This window comes from Pseudopipra pipra, chromosome 2 (assembly GCF_036250125.1).
Source record: "Pseudopipra pipra isolate bDixPip1 chromosome 2, bDixPip1.hap1, whole genome shotgun sequence".
NCBI lineage: Eukaryota > Metazoa > Chordata > Aves > Passeriformes > Pipridae > Pseudopipra > Pseudopipra pipra.
In genome coordinates, this window is record NC_087550.1 from 72364651 (window position 1) to 72389663 (window position 25013).

At 37.1% G+C, this 25013-nt stretch overlaps 2 long non-coding RNA genes across 3 annotated transcripts; one reads left to right on the forward strand and one right to left on the reverse strand.

Annotated features, from left to right (window-relative positions):
* Positions 1-14638: 14638 nt before the first annotated feature.
* Positions 14639-17743, reverse strand: LOC135409866 (uncharacterized). Its single transcript, XR_010428395.1, has 4 exons — positions 17662-17743; positions 15615-15760; positions 14966-15131; positions 14639-14871 (listed from the first exon to the last, which is right to left on the reverse strand). It is a non-coding gene; the product is annotated as an uncharacterized LOC135409866 (long non-coding RNA).
* Positions 17744-20221: 2478 nt separating this feature from the next.
* On the forward strand, positions 20222-23665 carry LOC135409867 (uncharacterized). 2 transcript variants are annotated; one of them, XR_010428397.1, is made up of 3 exons: positions 20222-20354; positions 20482-20648; positions 23564-23665. It is a non-coding gene; the product is annotated as an uncharacterized LOC135409867 (long non-coding RNA). The 2 variants fall into 2 exon arrangements; XR_010428396.1 differs by having other exon boundaries at positions 20240-20377.
* Positions 23666-25013: the final 1348 nt, after the last annotated feature.

A 25013-nucleotide genomic window follows, 5' to 3' on the forward strand; every position in this document is an offset into this window, starting at 1 on the left:
GTATAAAATCTAAAACTGAATTTCTTTCACTTCATGAATGATTATGTTATTTCCCTCAAGATTTTAAAACCCTTTTGAATTCAGTGGGAAACTTGGTAAGGTTTAGCTCAGGTCCTGTTTACGAACATTATAGCAATAAGACTTTGTGGTGTTTGTACAAAACCTAATAAAAAAAAGTTTTGAATTTATTTTCAAAACCGATTCACAAACCCATCATCTGATCCATGAGAAAGCAATGGTTAAATCAGCTTTTTAGCCCAGACCACATCTGCATATACAGTGAGACAGACATGTGTTTTGTGCAAATAATTATAGTTCAAACGAATTCAGAGTAGCTAAGTCTATTATACTAGATGAGGATCTGGCTCAATTCTTGCACTAATGTTTAAATGCAAGATGGGATATACAGATGCTCACTTAAAATAATTTATGCTTCTGGCTGAGTTGTTCTTACCTTACATAACAGAAGTAAATTCATTTTTGGTGATTTTGTTTGTTGGTAAAAAAAGAAGTTGTCTTTTACAATAAATGCAGTTTTACAGAGTACATTTGCTTACCTATTTGCTATATTAGCTTGCTGGTACCTGACAGCAGTGGGAACTGCAGTATCTCAATTGATATGTTTTTTCCACACTCATTTCAGATCCTTGCAGCTGGAAGCACTCTTCAGTGCTTCTACTGTTAACAGTTGTTCATATTTTCTTTTGTCTCATATTAAAGGCCATAACACTCTCAGGAGCAGGGCTATGAGTTCATTGATATTGCTACTCACTTCCCAGGGAAAGTGTTCATCCTGTGCTGACCCCCAATTGAGTCACTCTGCTCTTAAGCTTATTCCCTTGTGAGATAAGGAGTGGTCTTGCAAATACCAGCAAGATGCGCTCTCATGAGACATGCATTTCTGACACTTCCCTCCTCGGGCAGTCTTTATATTTTCAGAGTCTCTCACTTTAATTCAAGCTGTCTTTTCAAGAGCCAGAAGGGCTGGTTGACACTTCTGTTTACACCTTCCTCTATTTTTGGAACTTGACCATGTTATGTGATTTCAAAATGCATTTTTAAACTAGTCTGCATCAAAGTTTGTAGCATGTTCAGAAGGTGGAACAGCTTCTCAGAAATGGTTCTGCTTTCTTTGAATTATTTGCAGACACCATCTTTTTCACTCCTTAGCACTCACTGGTACAAAATTGTCTTAGAGTCAGTGTATGAGACCTGTGCAGAAAGACTCCATAGTGAGATCTCAGGTGCTCCTTGAAAACTACTTCTGAGGACCATGCAGGGTATAGACAAGGAGTAATTCGATATTTGCACAAAAGGTCCAAACTAAAACTATGCAATGAAAGCTTGCTCAGCTACGGGATGGCCACTGTACTCAGCCCTGATGCAGTGACACAAATGTTGTCTGTTGCTCAGGTATTATCAGTAGGCTGATATATAGAGGCTTTTGTCTCTGGAGACAGATATCACTGCTCTTCAAGTAAGGCTACCACTGTACAAACAGATGAGGAAGGGCACCTCTCACATGTGGCTTTTCCCATTAAACACTTTCTTTCTGAATTTAGCTTTTTTTTCTGAACAAGCTAACCTAAAGTCTATGACTTTACTTCCTTCATATGCATTTAAATATCTTTAATATTATTTATATTGTGAGTTGTGTTTTATTTGGCCTTTATAGGTACAGATGTATCTCCAATGGCAGTGTTCTGCGAAATACACATCATCATGAATCACTTACTAAGGTCATAAAATTCACCATATTCCCCATTTAGATCAAACCAGAACCTATCCTTGCAGGACACTGGGGTATGTTTCTACTGAGGAAGAGGCCTTGTTCTTCCATTCAGGATTCTCCAGGAGAAAAAAAGGGACAATCCTCCAAATAAAAATGGCAAGCACTAATTAATATTGTGATCTGAAAATATGTGAAATAGGTTCTTTTCCTGCACAAAGAAAGCCAGACTCCTTGGACTTAAAACTGGTCAAGTAGTATTAGTGAATCTAACACTTTTAAATTATTTAATGCTGTTATGCACAAGCTGGTCCTAAAGCTTGTGATGTCTTTTGTTCATTGGCATTCAAACTTTATAAGAAGAGCAATTCTTCTGTGGTTTTCTCATAAGCCGTTCATAAACTGATTACTTGGCCTTTATACAATATTATTTGAACTGCATGATAGATCACTGAAATTTCTGCATTATAACATAAACCAAGTAATGAACATCAAACATCTTATGGAAAATGAAAATGTGAAACTAGATCAAGTTAGTAAGTTAAATATTTAGAAGTTTAAAACATCTGATTATCATATGAATATTCATGACTGATCTAATCCAGCAAACACTTACTTGCATGCATATTAACAAACATAATTGCTTTTATTATTTGGTAGATTTAACTTTCATGGGTAGATTACAATATCTTTCTTTGTCTCCCCTATCATCTGATCTCACAAATGGTGTTTTAGTTACACATACACTACCTTTTATAGGCACACATAAACCTGTATGTATCAATAATTCTCTTTTCTTCTGTCATATTTCCTTTCAAGCCTTCCTTTGCCTAAGGGTTACTTTTCCTTTTTTTTTTCCTCTTCTCTGCAGTGTAAAGCAGATAGAGGCTTTCATTTCAGTTGTTTGCTTTCCAAGTATTGAGATTCACCATTTCTTTGTTCAGGTTGATATAGAAGGTAACTGCCTTTGGCAGCAATTTTCTCTTCAGCAAGATGTCTAACTGTTAGTATTCATTTCTTTGTTTTAGCAAGCACCAAGAGTAATTATGATGGTCATTTCTTCTGAAACAATGAGATGTCAGTCAAAGAAAGAAGAAATATCAAGGAATATCAAGTAGTGAAACCTTTAAAATATATGAACAATATATGCCACACGTTAACTTGAACAAGTGATGGCAAAAAGATTAATCAGCTCCATCCCTACAGGAGTCCAAGACATGAACTTTTATGCTAATAGCTTCTGGACAGGACAAGAAATTTCTTCCTATTGCGAAATAAATGACTGCTATAAACTTCAGGTAAGGGCATCACTGTTACTTTATATACAGTGAGCACCAAAAGCAACTTGAGAAGGAATCTGAAACAGCAAACTATAAAAACACCCAAACTAATATATCCAGGTCTCCTTATACCTAACAACATCCAAATAAAACACAGAGGATTGTTTGTTCCTGTGACTATCTAATATTTTGGTTCACAAGAATCATAGAATCATAGAATCAGCTGGGTTGGAAGTGACCTTCGAGATCATCAAGGTCAACCCTTGATCCACTACCGCTGTGGTTATTAGGCCATGGCACTAAGTGCCACATCCAGACTCTTTTTAAAAATCTCCAGGGACGGACAATCCACTACTTCCCTGGGCAGCCCATTCCAATGTCTGACCACCCTCTCTGTAAAGAAATTCTTTCTAGTATCTAACCTAAACCTCCCCTGGCACAACTTGAGACCATGCCCTCTTGTCTTGCTGATAGTTGCCTGGGAAAAGAGACCAACCACCACCTGGCTACAACCTCCTTTCGGGTAGTTGAAGACAAAAATAATCTTCTTAATAAGAAGACAAAAATAATCTCTTCTAGTTTTCTTTCTTTTTGTGAAGACCCATCTTATGTTTCAACAACAGGAAAAGAAAAGGCATCTTAATTCCTGATGGTAAATCGTTTCAGAGTTACCTATCTGCTTTAAAATGACGTAAGGAAATACCAAAATGCAAGCTATCATATAATGGACTCTTACTAACAAGAGCTTTGAAGGATTGCTGAAAAAGGATCAGCCCCATGGTAGGGATGCAAGTACAAGATTGCAGCATTTCTCCTTGGAGTGTGAATATGTGACAGGAGTGGGTTTCACTAGAAAGGACTGGCTTGCTTGCTTGCTTGATTTTCAGTTACATCTGGGAAACAAGTTAGGTGGGAGGATATTACGTTTTTCAGATGCAAAATTTAGTTTGTGAGCCAGAATCAGGTTCTGGAAATAGAGGAGAAGAAAATTCTGAGTTACATGGACAAGATGGAGGAGCTTTGAAGGACAATCTCTACAGTAGGGTTTATTATCAAACTCGGTTGGTCTTCTAGCCCTGTGGGTCAGTTACTGAGAAAAGAACAAAAGCCTATAGCAATGAAGTTGGTGTATTCTCTACATACATCAATGAGGAGCTCAGTTCCTCACTATTTGAAGTATTTCATCCTGAATTGTCATTCAGAGGATCCCAGCATAGTGTCCCAAAAAATGAGATGACTACCTTGCAGACCACCAAACAAAGTATTTGGTACTGGGAATCTGAGAGAAGCACAGAGTTGCAGCAACATGAACATAAAAATGAGATTAAAGTTATGGTGTCTTTTTCTATGTTTGAATATCAGTATGGTCTATGTGGTTGGCATGCTGACCTAGCCAAATAAAGAGGACAAAATTTAAGACATATAATTTTGCATTAATTTCTTCCTCTGTCATCTTGAGTGACCCAAATCAAGTAGAAAGCTCCACTTCACAGAGCATGACCTTTGATGACACTACAGTTTTTAAAAACCTAGGCTTGAATAGGTAAGTGATGCATTAGTTATGTTTATAGTAACAATCTAGTCTTAAAATTCAATTGTTGTTTCATTGATTTAATGAGATGTTCTGAAGGAATTGGTAATCTCCCACATCCTCCTGGATTACTGTTTTGGTTTAAGAGTCCCAGGCCAATCATAAACAGTCATAAATCTTTGTGAAGAAAGAAAAAAAACAAATAAACCCACACTAAATCTCTGGAGAAGATGGACGAGAAAACAATACATCAAAAAAAAAAACCCAACTGCAATATGGAAGCATATCTTTGTCTGAAGAGATGCTCTAATCACATTAAATGTTACACAGTGATCCCAAGATCAAGATTCACTTAAAAGAAATGTCAAGAGACTGCTTCAAGGGACTCTAGTGGGAATTCATAAGAGGGTGACAGAAGTCGTGAGAAGCGAAAAAATGATTTTGCATTCAGTTCTTCTGTCTCAGAGGAATAGAGTCAGACTTGCATAGAATGAGCAATATGCTAATTAACATAAGAAATGGCTCCTCTATCAAGCCTATTCAATTTTGGATAAGTGTTAGGAACTACCTCTTCCTTCAGAGAGCAAGTCTTTTATGTTCTCTTTTCTAAATCTAGAATACTTATGGTTGATGGTAAAAGAATTGTTTCAGGCTCTGTCAGCTGCAAAGGGCTTTTTATCCACTGTTTTGAATACACTCACATATAGATTAGTGATTAGTGAAGAATCAGTATTATTCCACCCTGCCCCACCCTAATTCTTTCCTAAATGAAGCACAAACCTTGCAGTTAATCTTGCAGAGATCACTGAAAGAACCCTAATAATATCTATCATAGCACTATAAACTTCTGATGATTTCACTTTTCCCAGTCACAGAAACCACAAAAGGTGAAATGTCTTTTTTTTCCAGTCAGTTTATTAGCATAAACAGCTGTCCAAAAAATGCCCCCAGCCTTCTTCTCAAGGCTGAACAATACTTCACATTTTTTATGATAATAATAATGTAGTTTGATGTTTTAATTTCTATTAATCACTCAAATCCAGTTTAAAGTCTTGTTTTGATCTTCTAGTAAAAGGTTTCTCTCCTCTATCCTCTTCTAGACACAACTCTTACTTCTATCCTTTTATTATTCTCTAATCTTCCAAGCAGAATGGGTCTCTTCAAATGTTCAGAAAATAGACTACAAATATTTGTCACTTTCTGAAGAAAGTATTGCTGTATGGAACACAATGCATAAAGATTACTAGTCTGTGACTTATTTGATTTAACCAAAGTGGTTTAAACCCAGTAGGTAGTTAAGCCCCACAGGGACATTTGCTCATGTGCCCCTGATGGGATAGGGAAGAGAATTAAAAGGGTAAAAGTGAGAAAACTCCTGGGTTGAGATAAAGGCAGTCAATTGGTAAAGCAAAAACTGTGCACAGAAGAGAAGCGAAACAAAGAATTCATTCATCACTTCCCATGGGCAGGCAGGTGTATGGCCAGCTCCATGGAAGCAGGGCTCCTTCACACATAACAGTCATCTGGAAAGACAAGCACCATCACTCCAAATGACTCTCTTCCTCCTTCCCCCAGCTTTAATCACTGAGCATGATGTCATATAGTATGGGATATCCCTTTGATCAGTTGATCAATTCTGACCTCATCTGCATAGCCTTGAGTGTGAATTCAAGTGATTTACAATAATCTGAATGAATCATTCATATTGTATTAGTTTAATCTGAAATATTACTCCTTTTATATTGTAGCCTCCCCTGGGATGAGATCTATCTAATTAAACAAGACAGTGAAGTTAAAGCAAATCATTGGAGATTTATTTTAAATCGAGATATTCACCTCCAAAAGAACATTCATCAAATTTGTTGCAGATGAGATGAATCATCTTCTGGAGGTGTTTGTTTTCTCTTGACTATCAAGGAGTCTCTTCCTAGCCCAAATTTTACCTGCCCAAGTTATAGCAGAAAAATCCATTTCTTTTGTCATCTACTACACATTTCCCACATATTACAAAGATTAATCACTGATGTCTTATTCTAATAGTTTTCAACTTTCTTCCCACTTCTATAAAGCTGCAGAAAGAGTATTTAATAATTTAAATACAATCTGTTAAGTAAACAAAAAGAAAAAAGATTGACTGGTACGCTTACTTTCACAATGTAACATTTTTATTTTTTAAATTATAATCAGATTGGTTTTACCATGATGGCTTTACGGAGATAGGTTTTGGTTTTTTTTACTATAATGTTATTTTTTTCTTAGGTGTATAGGTAGGTATTTCATAGTTTATGCAATTTAGTAGATACTATATCAACAATGAAAACATTTTTCTGACTATAATTGACATATTAGCGTTCTAGAACTAATTGGAATAATTTAAGTATTATTTATATGAAATTATCTGTAGTGGAATAGTCAAACCCTATAAAAACCCTTCTTAAGTTCTAACTGATAAAAAAAAGGCAAAAAAAAATCTTACATTTTTAAAATAAAATGATAATAGAAATAATAAAGACCAAGTGGGATGGACATCTGAACTTTGTCTTTGCTCTATTAGCAGAAGAGCATTGTATTAAAGAACAGTTTTTCAGTCCATCATAAGATTCACTCAAAGGGTAGATATAATTCTAACAAAAAGAATTTATTTAATACAGACATAATAGCAACAAGCCTTTGCACTTCAAATGGAAACAATTCAGACTTCACAAAAATAGAAAAAATATATTGAACAAAAAGCATACAAAAGGAGAAGATATAAATTAAGTCCTCTTACATAAAATCAAATAAATAAAATGAATACATATCAAGAAGATGGGGCTAGACTCTTTTCAGCGTGAAAATATGAAATATGGTAAATTCCATCTGAATATGAGAAAAAACTTCTTTACTTTGAGATGGACTAAGCACTGGAGCAGGCTGCCCAGAGAGGTGGTGGATCCTCCTTCTGTGGAGATACTCAAAGCCCTCTTAGATGCAACCCTGTGCAACCTGTTCTAGGTAAACTTTCAGCAGTGTGTTAAACTTTAACAGGGATCTTCAAAGATCCCTTCCAACTGCAACCATTCTGTGAAAAAATATGAAAAAAAAATTCCATCTAAGAATTCAGAAAATCAGAACAGAAGTGAGCAAGAGAACTGGGGAGGTGAAATGACACGATTGATATTATATAAATGGCTTCAGATGCTTTTTATTTTATGATAGTATGAATTGATTAGATTTACATGAAGGGCTTGCAGTAAGTGCTGCTTAAATACACACTGAAGGCTTTATATACTGAAGATAAAAAGAGTTAGAGTTAGGTTAAGAGTTAAAAGATGGAAAAAAGAAATCCTGCATAATTTTGGTCACCTTAGTCCACAAAAAATGAATTCATAGCAGAGTGAGTACAAAGAAGGGCTACCTGATTGACCTGGGGAAGGTTAGCTCCTCATGTAAGAGTGCTCTAGGATATCTCAACTTATTTAGCTTAGAAGAATGAAGTTTAAGCAGACATGTGCTTTCCATATCAGGGTGTAAAATCAGGAAATAAAACAAGCTTTTTCATTGGAAGGAAAAGGATGTCTAATAACATATTCAGTCCAAAAATTAGTATGAGGCTTCCCAAACAGATGTGTGAGATTCTGGAGCAGCTAATTACTTTTAGTCCTGTTATACGAGATATATAAGTTCTCTGCTTTACTTTAAAAAATTACAGGGTAAAACAGAAATAGCTAGTGAAGATTGGACCTAAACTCACAATTCCTTCTCTGTGTCCTAGCCATTGTGAAACAGTTTCTTCCTTCATAGCCCCAAAATGCCTCCAAAGCTTCATCTTTTACACTGAAGTGCTACGTAATCAGAAAGATGAGTCTTCAAATATTTCTATCTAGATTATTTTGAACCTGATGTTTGGGATCTCAGCTAGAGAGGTGGAAAGGAAGGTTTGAACCAACTAAACCCAAACTTAATATTCATCAGACCTGTACCTTTCGAGAATAATGATCTATTAAGCCCTATTTACATCTACTGTATATAGTCTAGGAGCACTAATGTTAATGTTTCAGAGGACTTCAGCAGAAGGATATCTCTTTAACATTCAGTCATCTTCTGTACACAGCTTCTAATCTAATTTTGAAAGGATACCCTGAACAAGTAAATTAAAAACAGAAAACCAAACAAATAAGCTTGTATGATCCATTCCAGGGAGCAACAGAGACCAACTCATGGCTGATGCCTACCTGGCAATCAAAGACCCTCTGCTTAACTTATCAGTGTGATTTCCACAGTAGCTCTAGAAAACTATCTTTTGTGTAATGGGGGGAGGCTACAGGGGTGGCTTCTGTGAGAAGCTCCTAGAAGCTTCCTCCATGTCCAGCAGAACCAATGTCACCTGGCTCAAGGACAGACCTGCCACTGGCCTAGGCTGGACTCATCAGAAATGGTGGTAATTCCTCTGTGATAACATATGTAAGAGGGAAAAAAAAAAGTTATTGCACAAATGTAATTGTGGCCAAAGAAGTGCAGAGTGAGAATACATGAGAGGAACAACTCTAGAGACACCAAGGTCAGTGAAGTAGGAGGGGCAGGAGGTGCTCCAGGCACCAGAGATGAGGTTCCTCTGCAGCTCATGGTGCAGACCATGGTGGAGCAACTGTGCCCCTGTAGCCCATGGAGGTCAACAGGAATGCAGAGATCTACCTGATGGATGAATGAAGACCACGGAGGAGACCCATGCCAGAGTGGGTGAATGCCTGAGAGGAGGCTATGATCCCGTGGGAGGCCCATGCTGGAGCAGGGTCCTGGCAGGGAGCTGCTGACCCATGGAGAGAGGAGCCCACGCTGTAGAACCTTTTCCTGATAGGACCCGTGACCCTGTGGGGAATCCACGCTGGAGCAGGCTACCAGCAAAGCCTGTCCTGGCCAAAACCAGGACATTATTTCTTCTTAAACTTCAATCACTAGCAAATAAATGTTCATTATAGCAAATAAAATATGAAACTTAAGACTATTTAAAAAAAACCACTGATTCTCAACAAAAATAATTTTTTTGCACAGTAATCTCACATTCAAATTTTTCTAAGAGCATTTGCCTTTAAGCATGCTCCTCATATTCAATTTGTAACTCCTCTATAACTGAAATTGCTAATGCCAGTCGTCTTCAGCATAAATAGCATTTTTTTATTTAACATGTTCGTGTGTGACATCAAATTAATTTTATTAGTGTGCAAAATTCCTATCTTATGAAGATAATTGTCAAACAATCTAGCAAAATCTATCTTTGTTTAACTCACAGTGTATTTTAGCCCACTGCTCGTTTATATTCAAATATGTAATCATACTTTTATTAAAAAATTGATTTAAGGCCTCGTGTAACATTGATGTCAGATATGTAAGTTTAGCCTTGGGTCTTTCTATTTTATTTCAGATATACTCAATATATGCTTGAGTGGTTAACTTGACTTTATAGATTTGTTAAAGATATTACTTACTAGAACCCAAAAGTCATGTTTTTGTTCTTTCAGAATACAGGGATGGAGATTAATTGATCCTTCCACCTAATTGCACTAAGCTTTTTTGATTTTGCTACCTTTATCTCTGGGATCTACACAATTATGTTTTCTGAAAACTGAGAAAATACATTCCTATCCCCTAGAATTTACCTCATCTTATATGCATACACGTCACTTCATTTCTCTTTCTAAGTTTTTCCTAAAAATAATGTTTTAAGCAGCTTTGAGGTTTTGTTTGTTAAGTTGGCTTTTAATCATTGGCATCTGACATGCTGCCTGTTGATTTCCTAAGTACATGCTTATTTAGTCAGCCATCTCCTATATTATCTACATTTGGGGGATTTGGATATAGATTTTTTTATATATGTGTCTATGCAAACACTAGTCCTTTAAATTCATAGTTTTAATTAAATAGTTAAAATTTCCTATACCTAGTTGAAAAAGCTATGTTAGAAAATATCTAGATTAAGTCTGTCTAGGCTGCCTCCACTGAGGGCAATTTCTTCCATATATCTTGCAAATTAATCTCGGAACAGAATAGGATAGTAGGGAAATGTTCTCTAGGGTGTCTGTCTTTGTCCTTTGGTTTTCTAAGGTGTCAAAACCTTTTTTTCCCCCTAACTTCCATTTTTTATAGAAGATAACGGAGAAGAGTACTGCCATTGTTAGCCCAATAAGGTTGTTCATTTGTAAAAGAAGATTATTTAAGGAATGTCAAAAAGATTGAAACTGCTGTAATTTCATGGAAAAGAGAGTATTTTCCCAGACTAAATATATTTATTTCCCAAAATACAGTCCAAAGACAGAAGTCTTAATTCAATTGTCCATACGGAGGCATTTATTGCCATTTTGGCTGCTCCAAGAGATCAAAAGCAATCAAGTAGAGCTGATAAATTTGATGCACATGATGGCCTTTTGCTCCTACAGATAAGCAGCTGGTAGCTAGGTTGAACACTGCAGGACATCTAAAACAGCACTTTGTGTGGATGTGTAGGAAATGTCACACTTAAAATCTTGTTACAGGCAAGAATAAAAAATATTGAGAAGGTAAGACAACAATTTATTTTGTGTAATGAAAATCTCTACAGTTTAGTTAGAGAAGCATTATTATAATATATTTAATATACAAATAAGAAAAAAAGAAAAGAAAATATACTACTGTACAAAGAGTCTCAATAACAATAATTCAGTTAAAAATGCTACACACATATAAGATACTGTTACTTTTCCTCTGGTGTTATGCTCGCCCTTATGGTAGGTACCCTCTCTAGGTACCAAGAGTTTACAGTACTGCTCATCATCACACTGGAAGAGAGAAATTCCAGCAAGTCAAAAGTGTCCTTTGCAGGAAGAAGTGAGATGTATATGATAAAATCTTTTCTTCCTCCTCACTCTAGGATTCAGTTTGAGCTTCTTGTCCAACACACTTTTACACCTTGATATTTCTTTGCTTGTCTGCATCCAAATTTAGTTTACCAGATGGATTTTACATATGTCAAAAGCTTGTCATTCATTTCTCTTGTTATCCCTATAACTGTTCTTGTCCAACTCCTATTTCTTTCACTGCTGATTGGTGAGTTATTCATAGTCTTGCTATGAACCAGTAACAACCTGTGTCTCCCATCTCATCATCCATGCATGCTATGACCTCTTTCAAGGCCCTTGCTATCATGCCAAGTGTTTATTTCTCTGTGCTACATCAATATATATTGAAGTCATAAATTCTGTGTTTTACACAGAATAACTACTTGCTACCACTATCTGTATAAAAATTATGGTTATAGAAAATTTATTGTGATGACCTGCTTGTTAGAAAAAATGTTGTTTCAGCTAAATCAAATAAAAACAAAACTACAGACAGGTTGAGAAAAGCTCAGACAAAACCTGACAAGTTTCAGGTCTGAGATCTTTCAAACTTAATACTAAATCTGTGGCTGGCAATTACTAACGGCAAAGTTATATTTACTGGGTTCTGGAGCGAGGGGAATAATTAAGTAAAGTACAACTGGAAAAGAGAAATAGGGATTAAGCCTCCGAATGATACCAATATTGATATTCTGCATTTACCTAATCCTTTGTTGTTCACTCACCATGGTCCTCTCTTTACTGACTATTTCTTTCACTTTTTTGCACCAGCTTTTCCCTTATCATACTATGGTTTTGGCATTTCAGTACACTGAAGGAGTCTGCAAAGAATGCAAACAATAATTCAAGCAATTGCAAATCAAGAAGCAACAGTATGCACCCAAATTAGAGGGAAACTGGGACTTCAATGTACAGAGATTAGATATAAATAAATTGTTAGGGAATTGCCTAAATTCTGAAGTGTTATGCCAGACCTCAGACAATAAATTCTCTTAGAAAGATCTTCCACATAAAATTTCCAAGGTATTTTTCTTCCAAATATGATACAGAAACAACGGAGATACATGAACTTGTGCTCTTATGTCACTTAGGCTTCAAAAGTTCTTACACTTCCTAAAATACAAATAAGAACAGAATAGAAAAAAAAACAAAACACCAAAAAAATCAAGTAAACAAAATTAAGAGGAGGTTCTAATTCCTAATGCCAAAACAGAGCTATATTTATCTGTTCATATTCCTACAGAAATCTGAGTTGTAAAGTTCATACTCTGTCCTGTATTTAAAGTAAGAAAAAATAAAACAAAATAAAATAAGGCAAAAGCCAGTAAGCCAGTCTGAAAAGAAATGAGTAATGTCCTACCTCAAAAGACATTGTAAATAAGGCTTTAGAAAATTATATAGGTGAATTAGTACCATTTCAAAAGTTTTAAATCCATAGCCTCATTTCATTCATATAGAGTTTTTGTGCCCTTAACTTTGGACAGTAGCATTTAATTTATATCCAAAATTTTGGGAAAGCCCAAAAAATGGTCTGTAATACCTAAGGGATTTGATGCACACACTGCAAAATACACTGTTATGTGCAGTAACATATATGGTGCTACACAATTCTGATATAACAGAATTCTGTAAATGGTTCCTTGTCAGGGAGCCTGCTAAGAGGAACTCATCAGGATTCCGATTTTTCATGAGCAAGCGATGATTGCATTTTCTTTACTGGGTAAACAGTGAGAGTACTGAAACAATAATAATAGGCAATGCAAAAAGAGGACGTAATATAACATGCCATTTCAGAAGACATTTCAGTTAGATATGTACTATTATAGTTTGAAACTTATGAATACATTAGAGAGATCTATTAAGATGATATGGAGAAAAAAGAGCCTAAGATATGACATAAGAGTAAAAGAATGTCTATACCATATAGAATACAGTGGTATAAAAATGTCTGATTTATGCAAAAAAGCCTTCTTGAAGACATTGTATTAACTCTGAAAAGAGGTTTGCTTTCTCTGACTGGCACTGTGCTCGTGGATCAGTGATTATTTTTATGAGGAAATTAGTATCCCCATACAAAGATATGTCTTTGTGGTAGTATCTCTTCAGTGGTGCCCAGAGACAGGACCAGAAGCAATGGCCACAAACATAAGAGGTTCTGTCTGAACATCAGAAAACATTTTTTTTTCTCTGAGGGCGACAGAGGCCTGGTGCAGGTTGCCCAGAGTGTTTTTGAAGTCTCCCCCCCTTGGAGATACTAAAAATCCATCTTGAGATCATCCTGGGAGAGCTGCTCTAAATGGATCTATGTGAGCAGGGGAGTGGAGCAGATAACCTTCAGTGGTCCCTTCCAACCTCAACCATTCTGTGATTTTGTTATCTTCTGGTTCTGGAGAAATTTCAGTCAACCTTCAGTAATTTCTACATCATCATCATGATCATCATCCTCCACTGTAGAAAGCAGTCATCACCACAAAAACATTTGTATTGTTAAAACTGGAAAAACAACAGTGGAGAGAAAAAATGGCTGCTGTCTATAAATACAGTTGCAGATTTAACACCAGGGAAGAAAAAAGAGATTAGCTCAGTTGGTCAGAGCATGGTGCAAACAAAGCCAAGGTTATGGGTTCGATCCCTGTATAGGCCATTCACTTAAGAGTTGGACTTGATGATCCTTGTGTGTCCCTTCCAACTCAGAATATTCTGTGAACTCTGTGAATGTAAGCAAATGAACAGTGCTGGCATGAGAATAGGAAGGTATACAATGCCAAGTATAAAATTGCATTCCAAAGTAGAGGCAGATTCCAAACAAAATTGTTGAGTGGTAACCAAAAATAGGTAATAGTGCTGTTTGTTGGAAGAGCAGGAAAATTGTTCCAAGCTGCTTTTAAAGTGGAGCCCACACTTAAAAAATGAAAGACTGAGAGTCTCTCCTAGAGACTGAGACTAGGTTAGATTCACTGAGTATATCTACACTATTAAATAAAGACCAGTGAAAAAGTGAGCTCAGAAGCTGTAATTTTGATTGTTATGCACCAGACTTGAAAAGTTCTACTACAATAATTTGATTTTAAGGTTACACAAGGAAAACAAGATGATTCATAAGACTATTTCATGCAAAGATACTCTGGCCAGAGACAGTGTTCTATAAAAATAGCACAGGATTCAAAGGTCTGAGTAATTATTGAGAATTTAGAGGTATCCTTTCCGACTGTCCTGTGAATAAGAAATTGGAGGATTTTAAACTGTCTTCTTTGCTTAAAAAACTGTGGAGCTAGTGTGAGGTTCTATTGGGTATGCATGACAAGGTTTTGGTAGCAGGGGGACTGGAGTAGTGGCTTCTGTGAGAAGCTGTAAGAAGCTTCCCTTAGGTCCAACAGAACCAATGCACGACTGGTCAAGGCTGAGCCCATCAATGACAGCAGTAGCATCTCTGGGATAACAGATTTCAGGGGAAAAGGAACTGCAGAACAGCAATTGCAGCTGTGAGAGAGAGAGAGAGAGAAACAGCCCTGCAGTTACCGAGGTCAGTGAAGGAGGGATGGGAGGTGCTCCAGGCACCAGAGCAGAAATTCACCTGCGGCCCATGGTGAAGACCATGGTGAGGTGGGCTGTCCCTCTGCAGTCCATGGAAGTCCACGTTGGGGCAGACATCCTGTGAAGGACCTGCAGATGCACTGGAAGGAGGCTGTGATTCTGTGGGAATCCTACATTGGAGCAGGCTCCTGGCAGGACCTGTGGCCCTGTGGAGAGAGAATCCACACTGGATCAGGTTTGCTAACAGGGCTTGTGACCCCATGGGGTACCCACGATGGAGTATTGAGTGAAGAACTGTAGCTCATGGGAAAGACTCGCATTGGATAAGGTACTGAACGATTGCCTCCTGGGAGACGTATCCCACAGTGAAACGGGGGAAGAGTGTGATGAGTCCTCCTCCTGAGGAGGAAGGAACATCAGAGAAAGTGTGTGATGAACTGACCACAGCCTCCATTCCCCATCCCTCTGTGTCACTGAGGAAGAGGAGGTAAAGAATTAGGGAGTAAAATTAAGCCCAGGAAGAAGGGCATGGGTGAGGGGAAGGTGCTTTAAGACATGGGTTTATTTCTCCTTACTCCACTGTGATGTGATTGATGATAAATTTAGTTAATTTCCCCAACTTGAGTCTATTTTACCTGTGTCATTAATTGTTGAGTTATCTCTTCCTGTTCTTATCTCAACACACCGACCTTTGATTATATTTTCTCTCCTCTTTGCAGGTGAAGAGGGGAGTGATAGAGCTGCTTTTGTGGGCACCTGGAATCCAGCCAAGATCAACCATCACAGAGCTGAGAGCAGAGGAAGCTGTAAGATCCTACACATACTGAGATCTTTTCTGAAAACAAAAATTTATTAAATGTTCAGTATATTACCAGCTGAGGTAATTATCTTATCAAATAAGTGTGTTTACTAAGGCTTAACTTATCACTCTTAGATTGGCATAAACCTCATAACAATTCAAAGCTGACCATGCTACTATGTCTTTCATCCCTGTAGTTTGCTTAGCAGTACACAGGCTTATAACAGCAGGGATATTAAAAGTCCAATTAGGTTTAATCAGGCTTCAGCTTCTTATCAGTGTTTTTATATCTCTACCATGTTTCTGGATATAATTAAAAATACCTAAAGTCAGAATTAGTAGGATAATAAGAAGAATTAAAAAAAAAAAAAGGCCAAAAAACCAACAAGCCAAACAAAAAAATCATGAACACAAAGCAACGACCAAAAAAGTCCTGATTGTGCTGGACAAGGAGCGTTTGCACAGAATAATGTCATCCGTGTGTTGAAAAAGAGGACAAAATATCAGTGGGATGACAGAAAGCTTAGGTTCCTACATTAAGATCTTAGCAGATATGAAAGATTAACCAATTTAAATACCTGAAATCAAGTCTGTGATCCTGAAAAAATTTACTGCTGTTACTGTGGGAGACTGACTTGCATGGAAGACTCAGGTTTTCATTGTGAAATTTCTCAGAAAAAAAATTTTCTTTTTTCATGCATGCTCATAAATGTTTCACCCTGATAGGCAGAAGAATTCAATACTTCTATACTGACTAAATAGAGTGCATGTCCAGAAACTGGGCAATAATCCACCCAGAAGCTCATGGATTTCAACCCACTGGGCATACCCTGTAAATGAATAACCAATTCAGTTGTATGCACTATGAAGTGACAATTGCCTCTTTCTTTGAAAAAATGTCTGGACAGTGCTTCTTGCTTTTATTCAGAATTTTTATGAGTATTATAGTTACACAGCTTCTAAGCAACATAAATTTAGTTACTAAGTTCTGTTTTGGAATATTTTCTACAAATACTTTGACATCAGAGGTGAAGCACTCCATAAATACTTCCAAAAAATACTTCAGCTTTCAAAAAAAAATGAAAGTTGAATTAGGTGATAAAAAAGATGTGGAGAACACAGATGAGAGTAATCTTACAGCCCATTATTGAATATACTTGCCTAGAAAGGACAGTCTTAAAACTGTTTAAACATGTAACATGGATTATTTGTTAGTCAAGACAGACAACAAGACATCCATCAATGTAAGATTCCTAAGCTCCATAAAGGAAGAGGACTTAGGATGTACCAATTCATACAGATTCCCCAATACGTAACCAGAATTAACTTTCCAGTCATCATGCTAGATACTTGGAATACTGATTTAGTGAAATGTTGAATATTCTAAAACACCATTTAGGAGACTTTAATCAATACAGGGTGTCAGGTAAATAAATAAATATATAAATTTCAGCACCAAACAATGTTGTTCACCTTATTTGTTACTGGCTCAACTTAGGTGGATCTTGAAGCACACCTTTTTGTATTGTAATCACAGAAGAGATGTGCTAGAACTGTCTGCAAAAACCTTTATACGCATTTGGAAATACCCAGGCACATGGGACTGCAAGATGTCAGTCAAGCTTGCATGTCTGTCAGAATATACTCCAATATTGGCAACTATCCCTTAATCTACTGGGAGAAAATGAAAGAGGGATTTTTTTTTTTTAATTTTTTTTTCAGTAGAAAGAAAACAAATAGGCACTTTGGAATGTCACCTGTTTTTAATCTGGAATAGATTTAAATGTAATATTTGTAAAGAACTATTCACTCTGTCTAAATACAAAATATGTTGTATATTTAGTCTTTCTCTAATCTAATGACAAATGTTATTGTGGTAGGCATGTGCCCCCATATTTATGATAATAGTCTACACATAATGATCTCATATAACCTACCGTATCCTTCTGATTGCACACTGCAGCAGCAGGCGGTCCTACAGATCAGCTCAAACTCCTTCAGGTCTCTACTTTCTCATAGTACATGATGGAGTGAACAAAATAAATGCTGTGAACCTACTAGTAGCTATGACTGTGCACCATGCTTTCCCATTTTCACACACATAAAATCTGTAGATATTAATTTTTTGGTTTGACACATACTCTGCAAACAACTGCTGAAACACAATTTGCCATATGGAAGAGTGTGAGATGGCAGCTTATTGAGGCTTGGATATTAATATGCTTCAGCAGCCCCTGGAAAAATGTTAAGTTTTGCACAGTTAAGCAGAAAAGTGTTATCATTTGTCTTCAGAGACTACTTTGAATAGATACTTTGCATAACCTTTTGGTATCATCTTAAAGAGTTTCCTGGAAATAACGGACCTCCAAACTAACTTAATACAGTCAGGCATAGCTACCTGGTTAGTTAATTAACTTCCAAATCAATTCATTCAGTTCTATCTGAAAATTAGAATCAAGTAAATCCCGTAAGCATTTGTCTAGCTTGAGCTAGTGGCACAGATTTTGTCTATGTGCAATACAAGTTTTCTAACTGAAAAATAACAAATTCCTGTAAGATAACTGAATAAGACTACACTTATATCTGCAGGCATAGGACTGCTTTAGCATTCTTAGATCCAGGTGTGCATATTGGCGACCAACTGATTGTGTACAAAAGCCATAATGGGATATATATCAGCATTTTATTGCATTCCATTTTCTGCTTATATTTATATATAAAATATAAGTGTGTCTGTGTATAAATAAACATAGGTATACAATATATATAAAATAAAAAATTAATCTTTACCTAAAAACTAAATTTTAAAAGGTACCAAAGATATAAAATTGTGCACTTAACTTGATGCCTTTTAATGTAAAAGACATACTAGACTTCAACTGGAAGGTATACTAGATTTGAATTGGTGCAATAATTGTGACAGAAAAAGTAGTAGAAGTGATTATTTTTTCCTCTAAAATATCCTGATTCATTGAATATTCTATCAGATTTGGTCAGCATAGAGACACTGCTGGTTTATATCTTATTTTGAGTTAAATTTCCAGTAAGAGTTAATTTATGAGGTTAATAAACAAATTTAATATTCTTTATAAATAGTGATGCATTAAATGTCAATATGTATTTCAGTGTAGGTTACATATTGTCTACATTAAATTACAGTATTAATTTATACATGTAAATATTGTATGAGCATGTTAGGAATAGATATAAGTTCAATAAAAGAACATGTTGAATGATGGTTTAAGACTGCAGTTTCAGTCAGACTGCTTGCTTGCCAAACAGTAAAAGTGTGGTTCATTTTACCTTAGATGTCTAAAGCTCCTTTGAAATTTTAGTGAGCGAAGGAAATCATGCAGTAATATTCTCATCTTTTCATCAGTGGTGTAATGTCAATATCTAAACATGGCAAAATGAATTCCACTGCAAAATCTATGAGATTTCAGTAAATTTACAAAAATCTTATTTAATATTATTTATACTGATGACTGGAATTACACTTTGAAATAGAACTCAACAAGTTAACTTTCTAGAAGTAAACATTAATCTTTCAAGGGAAAGAAATACTTTTATATGTTACATATTATAAAAGGTGCATAAAGAAAAATTATAAAAGTAATTTTGTAATAAGATACTGAGTAGTAAACAATTTTCTTCAACCTACAATGCAAGGTGTTGCAATGCAAGCTACCTGTGGTGAGCTACTGGTGGCACTAGGGTGCTGTTTTGGTGTTGAATTATGATAAAACCATCCTGGTTCACCAAACTTCAAACATATATCCTGCTTTTTGAAGCAGGATTGGACAGATAAGATTCTAGCTGGCCTGGAAATGTTTGACTAGTAGTCAATCATTTTATACTATAAAAGGCCAGTCCACTCTCATACAGTAAGGTTTTTCTAACACAACCCTTCTTCGGGAGTGTGTGTGGAGATTCCTCCCTTGGTCTGGGGATGCTCCCCAAGGATACTCCTTTGGGTGTCAAGAAAAGAGATCTCTCCATGAGCATTGGTATGGGTGAGTTACATTCATCGCTAATTAATAATTATTTGTTTTTGCTAGCTTTAATATAACTGCTTCAATAATTGCTTTAAGATAGTGCACTATCCTATCTTATACTATACTACTAGAAATTTTAGTGTTTATATTGTGTAGTAATTAATTTGGATTAAGTTGTTTTGTCTGATCATTTGTAATAATAAATAATTCATTTTGTATAAATTATATGTGATTTGTCATCATTAAAACCTGCAGGACAAAAGTGGTTCAATCACAACTCTATAATTCCTTAAATTTAAACCGTTGACAAAATCTTAGGCTAAAACTGGATCCAGCCGCACCTTTAGGAATTTAGAAAGCAAAGAGATCCTTTCTGCACCTTGTGACTCAACAGTAGGGCTTTTTTAATAACTTTGTCTAAGCCTTCCACTCCCACTTGTGACACACATCACTGTCTGTCTGTCTGTCTGTGTGCCTCACTGTCCTTTAATGACCTCCCCAGAGGCACTGTGGGCTGTTGTTACACCCCCCTGCAGCTCTCTCTTGGGCTAAACAAGCCCAATCCCTCCACTATTTCACAAGTCATAACATCTAAGGCTTCCACTGATTATTACATCACAAATCAGTTTTGACTTGTTAGTGAAGAGGAGGTTCAGCTGTATGTCACTCTTTCTGTCCCATCCAGTGTCTGAATGAAAAAGTTATGTCACAAACTGTCCAAAGATCTTGGAAGTCTGTATTTCACCACATTTTCCTTTCCAGTATCTGGCAGGAGGTTAAAATCTCCCATACAAATGAGGAACTGTGATCCAGAGGCTCCCTCAGGTTTTAGAGAGATTTCATCCACTTTCTTGCTGTGCTGGTTTGACCCCAGCTGAAGGCCAGGTGTCCACCAAAGCCACTCTATTACTCCCTCCTCGACTGGACAGGTGAGAGAAAATATAAGGAAAGGGTAGTGGGTTGAAATAAGGACCACCTTCTCCTCACCCCTCCCTCCCTTCCAGTCTTAACTTGATTCTTGATTCTCTACCTCCTTCCCCCTGCAATGGTGCAGGAAGACAGGGAATAGGGGTTATGGTCAGTCCAATCATGTTGTTTCCGACACTGCTTCCTTCTCAGGGAGAGGAGTGCTTCAATGCCTCCCACAGGAGACAGTCCTCCATGAACTTCTCCAGTATGAGTCCTTCCCATGGGCTGTAGTTCTTGATGAACTGCTCCAACGTGGGTCCCTTTCCATAGGGTGCAGTCCTTCAGGGTCCCTCATGGGTCACAAGTCCTGCCAGCAAAGCTGTCCAGTGTGGGCTCCTCTCTCCATGGGTCTGCAGGTCCTGCCAGGAGCCTGTTCCAGCATGGCCTTCCCACAGGTTCACAGACATCTTCCAGTCATTCACCTTTTTCAGCACGGGGTCCTCCACAGGCTGCAGGTGGATCTCTGCTCCACTGTGGACCTTCATGGGCTACAGAGGGGAAGCCTGCTTCACCATGGTCTTCACCATGGGCTGCAGGGGAATTTCAGCTTTGGTGTCTGGAGCATGTCCTTCCCCTCCTTCTTCACTGACCTTGGGGTCTGCAGGGCTTTTTCTCTCACATACTCTCACTTCTCTCTTTTCTGGCCACAATTACTTTTATGTCATAACGCTTTTTTCCCCTCCTTCTTAAATTTGTTATCACAAAGATGTTACCACGATCACTGACTGGCTTGGCCCTCGCATGTGGTGGATCCGTCCTGCAGCCATCTGGCATTGGCTCTGTTGGACATGGGGGAAGCTTCTAGCAGCTTCTTATGACAGCCACTGCTATAGCCCCCAACACTATCAAAACCTTGCCACACAAACCCAATACAAATCCTCAGGTTCAAATCTCTACATTCTGGGGAGTAATAAAAAAAAAGTAGAAGAAAAATTTAAAAAAAAGAAAGACAGGGAGTGAATTAAGTAGAAAGGTTTACTGAGAATAGAATTGATATTTGGCTTTCATGTGAAACGTAGAAGGCTCAATCCAGCTAGCTCCAGTATGAGTACAATGTCATACAGTATGATTACAAGAGTGCAGCATAGTGACAAGTTCTGTATTATATACTGGTGGATTTCTCTGGATTTGATTAACTTTTCTACAGCATGAGCTTTTGGCACAGGCTAAAGATTTTCAGATTATTAGGTCTTCATAGCAGTGATAGCTGCCTTCGCTTTCTGGAGTTTTTCACTGACTGTGGGCAAGACCTCTTGCATCACAGAAAATAGATCTACATCAAAAATCTCATTGGGAGAGATTTCAGATGAACTAGTGTGAATGGCAAACAGGTAGAGATATTCTGAAGAGTCTGACATATTTTAGAAACGTCATTAAACATGAGTGTCACAGTAGTATGTTGTCACTGCAAGATCTGTGTAAACAAAAGACAGACTGCAATACACCACTTTTTCTTAATGCATGAAATTGTCTTAATACAGAAAGAGCACACATAGTAAAAGTGTTTTAAGATGACATTTTAGACAATAGATTAAAAAAGTTTACAGTACATTAAAAAGTGATGAAAATAAAAAATATTTCAAATCAATATAGACATAATCATACTTTGATTACTCATGATATCTTCAATATTAAGACTAGGCAGGTAACATTTTAGGCAATTAAAAATTTCCTGAGAGCTAACCTTTTCTGTATTTCAAGTTCTTTTTATGCTGTTCTTTTAAGTCTTGCAATTAAGTGGCTATTCCCAGAAGTCGTACCTTTTTAAGGCAGCACTTCTGAGAATGATTTTAATAGAAGCTAGAAGATCAGCATTTTCAGCTAAAAAATGTCATTGCCAGAATTACTGTATACTGAAAACATCACTTACAGGAATTGTTAAAAAAAGGCACAGCTGTTCTCCCTCAAGTAGACAAACTCCCAACTAATGAAATTACCAATACACCTGTTGGCCAGTATATGTCTGGATAGCCTAAGGTTAATTAATGCCTTTAGATGAATCAGAATTTTGTATGTAACTCTAGCACTTGATTCCCCTTAGCTTCTGGGAAAAAAACAGTAGTTGACTTAAAAACAATATACAAAACCATATGGATTAAAATCTGTTGTTGTCACATTAACTATCCAAATTACTGTTAGGGAAGAGTTCATACATCCTTTCTAGTCAGATATTTCTTGGATTTCTATCTTGGGTTTATTTGTCTGCAGGATGATGATGATGACTGTAAAGGTAAGCTTTTCTTCTCTGAAAGTATTTTCAGAGTTGCAATTCTTCATATATTTATATGCTTTTGTGCATGTGTCTGTGGACTTTCAGATAGGTATACAACTCATAATAATTAGGGAGCTGAGAGAAAGTCTGTAAATGAATGACCAATCACATGTCCATATAAAGTATTTGGAGTATGTCCTGACTGCAGATTACACAAAAGCACAGTTCTGCTATGTACAAAATAGAGCCAGAAGGGGATGGGGAATCATCTTATAGGTTTGGAAGACCTATACCACATAGATTCTGGTGCTTCTTGGCTACCAGAAATAAAAGTTGCCAGCTGTTACTGCAAGGAAACAAACATGTAGTAGAGCAGGAAGCAAAAACTAATGAATGAGAGATGTTAAATGTGGACAGAGACATTAAGAGCCGGGAACCACATTTGTTTGAAAAAGTTGGCCAAGAAATAGTTCCTTCCATAATGTGATTGTTCATTTCAAGCCTTTCCCACGATTCATGCTCAGGAATACTAGATGACAGAAGAAAAAAAGGCCATAGACAGAGACTAGAGAAGCTGAGGGGAAAATGGCTTTAAATGCAACCTGTCTTTGCTGCACTTAACTTTGAACTGATCTCTCTGGACCTATGTTTCTCATTAGGCAGGAGTAAGATGGCTAAGCAGCAGCACTTATTAAAGAAGCATGAGATTCCCCAGGGCTATTGAATCAAGCTTGAAATAAAAAATGTCTTAATCATCTCTTTTAATCTCTGTATTTCACTCTATCTTCTTTGCTTGCTCTCCTTTCACCCATCACAGCTACATAATTGCCAGGTGAAAAGTTTCTAAATCCTGAATTCAAAAACTTAATATTATATATTTTTTAAACAGTAGAAGCCCCATAGTTTTACAATCTTTTTTGTTAAATTAGGTAGAAGGATGGCAAAACCACCAAAAATGTAAGCATTATCTATTTAAATGCCAAATCTGCTTCATGCTGGTTATGTCTATACTGCAAGGTAAAGGATGTGACCTCCTCTTCCTTGGGTGCTCATCTGTGTCCTGACTTCACCTTGGGCAAAGGTCTGGTTTCTTATTCATGCTCCTCTGAAAAAAATAAACCTGATGACTGGTTAGGAAGAGCTCACAATAGCTGCTATAGCTGTCCTTTTTTGGATACTTCAGGTAGGGGGACATCAGTGTGGGATTCACAGAGTATAACCAACCCACAATCAGGACCTAGTAAAGTTTCACACACTCTTAAGAGAAGCTGGCAGCCCATTGTTTGGACAGGTGCCCTCCTCACTGGGTTAATAACTGGACCAGAGAGTGCTGTTGAATGATGCTACACCCAGTTGACAACTGATCACTAGTGGGATTCCCCAGGGCTCAGTACTGGGGTCAGTTCTGTTTAATATCTGCATCAGGGGAGGTTCTGCTTGGACATCAAGAAGAAATTTCTCACTGAAAGCGTGGTTAAGCATTGGAATGAGCTGCCCAGGTCGATGCTGGAGTCAGCATCCCGGGAAGTGTTCAAGAAACTACTGAATATGGCACCTAGTGCTATGGTTTAGTTGATGGTGGTGTTCTGTCAAAGGTTGGACTCGATCATATTCGAAGTTTTTTCCAACTTAATGATTCTGTGATTCTATCCTTGTTTAAGACATCTGGTGGACTGAAACAATCCCTTTGCAGTGTTTCACAGCTAGGAGACAAAAGTGGAGAAGCTTTAATCAGTTTATGTATCTTCTCTCTCTCTTTTGCATATTTACAGAATCACAGAATATGCTGAGGTGGAAGGGATCCACAAGGATCCTGCACAGGACCATCCCCAAGAGTCACATAATGTGCCTAAGAGTATCATCCAAATGCTTCTTGAATGCTGTATTTAGTAAAATACAGTTTTCTCCAATTCCTCCAGAGTGCTAGCTAGCATGACTTTACAAGGATAAAACAAGCACTAAAGTCCTGTGTGACAATATCACAGCAGATATTGGTTACGGTTTCCCTAGAGATGGGACCAAGCTCCAAATTAATTTACCTAAATTTAGTTTCTTGCATGTGTGGTGGGTGTCTGAAATTCCACAACTGTCAATAGATATAATCACTGACTAA